General features: G+C 36.8%; 1 pseudogene; it reads right to left on the bottom strand.

Annotated features, from left to right (window-relative positions):
- Window positions 1-4293: 4293 nt before the first annotated feature.
- Window positions 4294-4412, bottom strand: LOC118608586 (annotated as a pseudogene).
- Window positions 4413-4689: the final 277 nt, after the last annotated feature.

The raw sequence follows: 4689 nt of genomic DNA, 5'->3' as shown, positions 1-4689 counted from the left end.
ACCAGAGTTGAGAAGACAGTCACAAAATCAGCTCTGGTGAGCTGGTCCCAGCATGCAGTAACAGTATATTCATGCAAAAAATTGTACTCAAATGTTTATATTAGCTTTATAACAACAACAAAAACAACAATTACAAAAAAAAACAGAAACAGACCAGGTGTCCAACAACAAAAGAATTGAGAGAGAAACATAACAATGGGATCCTGGAATACTACCGTTAACCTAAAATTATAAGGCCAAAGTGAGAGGCAACAAGGATTTATTTGAGATATAAAGAATAGCTATTAAGAAAGTACTGATTCAGGCAGAAGCCCAAATAGTGTTCCAATTAGGAGGCAATGCAAGGGGTGTTTATGAGAAAGGGAAGGGGAACAATTACATCAATAGAAGGAAGGCATTTCTATAAGCACAGGTAAGTTAACATAGTGATGCTAATTATAAAGAATGTTTTTAACTTTTTAGTCCATTAGTCATAATATCTGCTTCCATGTTATCTTTACAAACAATTGTTTGGGATTCAATGCTGCTTTGGGTCCAGTCCAAAGGTTAGTTTGCCCAGTTTACACATTTCAAAGTTTTGAGGAGTAAGATGTGCAAGTCAATTCCTCTGGGATAGCAGCTCTGACTCCGTTTTAAAGTGGCTCCATTTATATTATTTTTTACACTACTCAGCAATGAAAGGCAAAAAACTACTTCATGTGTCTATGAATCTTATAGACATTAGGTCCAGGGGAAGAAGCCAGACACAAAAGAGAAATACTGTATTCCACTCATATGCAATTCTAAGCCAGGCAAAACTAAGGTATAGTGAAGGGAATCAGACTAGTTGTCTTGCAGGAGAAGGGCAAGAAGAACTTTTGGAGATGACTGGACAGTTCAGTATACATTTATCAAAATTCACTGAACTTTTTACTGAAAACGGGTATACTTTATTGTATGTAAAATATACCTCAATTTAAAAGTGCATGGCAAAAAAAATGGCTTCAAACATAATTTTAAACATTTTTATTTCTTACAAATTCTTATTGGTTATAGATTTTTTTTCAAAAAATCTCTTTTCTGAAATTGAATCCCTGGAGCCACCACCCCCACCTTCCAGTGCAGGAGCCCTGGTGCCACATGGGGTCAGGAACAACTGTTAGAGCTCAGTGACAGGCTCCAAAATGCTTGCCAAAAGAAAAAATAAACTTGGGGGATGGAGGGGGAGTGCATTTTAAATTTAAATTAATTTGAATATTATTTGTTTAAAAACTTTAATTTTTAGGCTCCATTGAATAGTTACAAAAAGTTGAGCAAAATCCAACATGCCCGGTGGAGGAATGGAGGGTGGAGAGATGGAGTGTGGAGGGTTGCCAGGGCTTACTTAAGGACAATGCTTTCTCCCTCAAGGGCTCACTCACTCCAAACCCATCCCAACTGGCACTACTTCAACCAAGTACTTTACAGGTACCTGACAAGCCCTGAAGGCTTTTAAAGTGATTTGGGTTATCATCATCATCATCATCATCACATTAAAACCACCAGACACGCCATGTATAAAAACAAAAATTAAAACCCGAACTAGCTGATTATGGTTTTCTGACATTCCCCTCGAAATTATCCACCTATAAATTTTAAATGATTTTAAAGTAGTTGTTGGTTTTATTATTGATTTAAAATTCTTAAAAACATGCCTGGAAAATATAAAAATCTGAAGTGATCACCAACTGCTGTTGTAATCCTACCCATTTTACAGCTGAACAAATTGAGATTCAGGCAGCCCTAACCGGAGGGACAGAGAGAGGGCTCCAGCAATTTAAGTTTGGTAAAACGTATATGAACAAAGGCGCAGGCCACGGGCACCACTTTGAGGAGTCTTGCGCACCTGAGGCTCTCCTCTAAACCCGCCACCCCCATTTCACAACGCCACCGCCTGGAGAACGCCACACATGCGAGCCCACCTCACAGCCTCCCTCTCAGCTATCCATTTCGTGAGAGCTGACAGCGCACAGACCGAGACAAAGCTGGGCACCCCACTGGTCTAACTCATTGGCCTCAACTATCGGCTCCTCTAGGCCACCGCTGCGGTCCAAAGGGAGCCACTTTGCACTCCAGGCCGCCGACAGGCAGCGAGGTCAGCCAATAGCAATGCAATGGAGGGCAGGCTTTGGGATGCTATGGGCATTTATAGACTTTACTTCACCCCGGCGTTTCGAGTAAAAAGACGGCGGAGTTCGTGACTCCGAGGGACAACTGGCAGACCAATAGCTATGCACAGGAGGTGTGCTTTGGGCCGTCCCAGCCAATGGAATTAACTGTTCCATCTAAAGTAGAGTCTGGACGTTTCCATTTCTGAAAATTCCTTGAAGATATTTTTAATATACAACACTGGGGTCAGAGTGTAGGAAATTTACAAGTAAATGAACCTGAACATTACTGTTAACAGTATTTATTAAAAGTCTTTCCTAACAAAATGCGTTGAACAGTAATTTGAATTTGCTACCCCTGTGATCCCAAATTGGTAAAACAACAATAACGAAAAACTTTGAACTAGAGTTTTTTGTTTCCGATTAATTTTTTAAAAGTTCATTATTTGCTATATGTGGTACTTTAATGTTTTCATAAAATTAAAAATGCATATTTGTATATTTTCAATTTCAAAACCCAAAGATCAGATGAATAAAAAATATTGTCAATTACTTTTTGATAAAGCTGAGAGAAAAAAGAAAAAAAGGAACAAACCAAATAACGGTCCTGTAATTTTGTTATTAAAAATTTACTCTGAAAAAAAATTTACTCTGATGAGGAAATCCTTTGGTGAGTATGATTATTTCTTAGAAATAAAACTGAAGTATGAAAATATTTAATAGTCAAGCAAAGGGATCAATATAAACCTACAAACTGAGCAATAAGATGCCATGGACAGTGACAACCACTTCTGCCCCTTCCTGGTAGCTCCCTTATTCAATATGGTTCTCAATGATTTTTTAAGTATTTGATTAATTAATTTAACAGAAAGTAATGTACCCAAAAGAAGTGATTCTGAAATGTCTACTTTTGGTTTTTACCAGAAATGCATTTGGTACAAATTTTCTCAAAGTTAACATTTATTCCAAGCACATAAACACTGATCCACAGACCCATCATAGGTGAAAAAAAAAGTTTAATATCTATTGGTTTATGTCACACATATTTGATAAATCTCTATTCGATTTACAAAACCACTGTAAATGAGATTTCAGACAGATGTACTATGAATAAATTTTCACTATTTCTGGAAAAATCACCTACATGTTGTCTTTGCTATATCATTCTTGATTCGATACACATATTATATATAGTCCTTTGTATATATAAAATAATTCCTTACGGTTTTTGTTCCATCCATGTAAGTGTTGTGTACCATCATGTGGTATGAGAAAATCAATTCTGAAGTTACCCAGAATGCCTTAGGACTTGACCACTTATCTAATTAGAGTGTGTGAGTATCCCTATGTCTGGCAATGTAACTGTGTGACCTTGGAGGAGTTGTTTCCCTTCTCCATGTCTCAGTTTCCTTATCTTTAACATTTTTAAAAAGTACTTCCGTCATAGGGTTGTTTTAAGATTCTGTGAACTAATCTATATCAAACTTTACACAATGCCTATACATTGACTACACAGTTGTTATTAGCTAGTCCTGTTACTATCATCGCTATTGATATTATTAAAGTATCTAAGCAAAGATCTACGTCCCTTGGCAGAACCTGTTGTATGATTATAGTTCAAGGACACTGCCCAGATAACAAGAAAATAAACATCCCACAGAATCCAATATGAAGGCTAATTTTATTTTAGAAGTCTCGGTCCCAGCGTTTACAGATGTTTTAGCAATTCTGGTGACCTGCAGGTACCTAGCACAGCCAGAGCTATGACCTTAGGAAGGTCTGCTCTTTCCTTAACTTTCCTTTCCTTTTCACAGATAACCTTTAGAAGGTTGATGAAGTTCTCATTTATCCTAATTTTCTGGAAGTTTTTTTTTTATCAAGAATGAATGTCAGATTTTGTGAAATGATTCTCTGCACCAATTTAAATGATCATAGGGTTTTCTTTTTTAGTTTGTTATTGTGGTCATTGTGGTGAATTACATTGATTGATTTTCAAATGTTAAAACTATTCTTCATTCCTGGGATAAACCCCATTTGGTATAATGTATTATGATGTATAATATAAATATATATTTGATTTTACTTTTTTAGGTGAGGCAACCCTTGGTTAACCTCACAGACTGCAAGGACCTTGTCAGCTTACAATCTTCTAATTTTTTATTTTTTACGCCTACAGCACCTGGTCTTCCTAGGTGGTCCCCCATCCAAGTACTAACTAGGCCTGACTCTGCTTAGTTTCCAAGATGAGACAGGATTGGGCTTGTTCAGGGTAGCATGGCCATAGACTAAATATATATTTTAATGTTATGGAATTTGATTTACCAAAATTTTGTTTAGAATTTTTGCATCTCTGTTACTAAGGGACATTGGTATATAGTTTTCTTTTCTGGTAATGTCTTCGTCTGATTTTGGCATAAAAGTAATATTGGCCCCATAGGATGAGATGAGAGGTATTCCTACCTCTCCAAATTTTTGGAAGAATTTGTGTAGAAGTTAACATTTTCTCCTTAATATTTGGTAGACTTACCAGTGAATACATCTGGGCCTGGAATTATCTTTGTAG

This window comes from Rousettus aegyptiacus, unplaced genomic scaffold (assembly GCF_014176215.1).
Source record: "Rousettus aegyptiacus isolate mRouAeg1 unplaced genomic scaffold, mRouAeg1.p scaffold_m13_p_9, whole genome shotgun sequence".
Taxonomy (NCBI): domain Eukaryota; kingdom Metazoa; phylum Chordata; class Mammalia; order Chiroptera; family Pteropodidae; genus Rousettus; species Rousettus aegyptiacus.
Note: the sequence above shows the minus strand (reverse complement) of the source record. Positions and strands in the feature narration are given on the sequence as shown.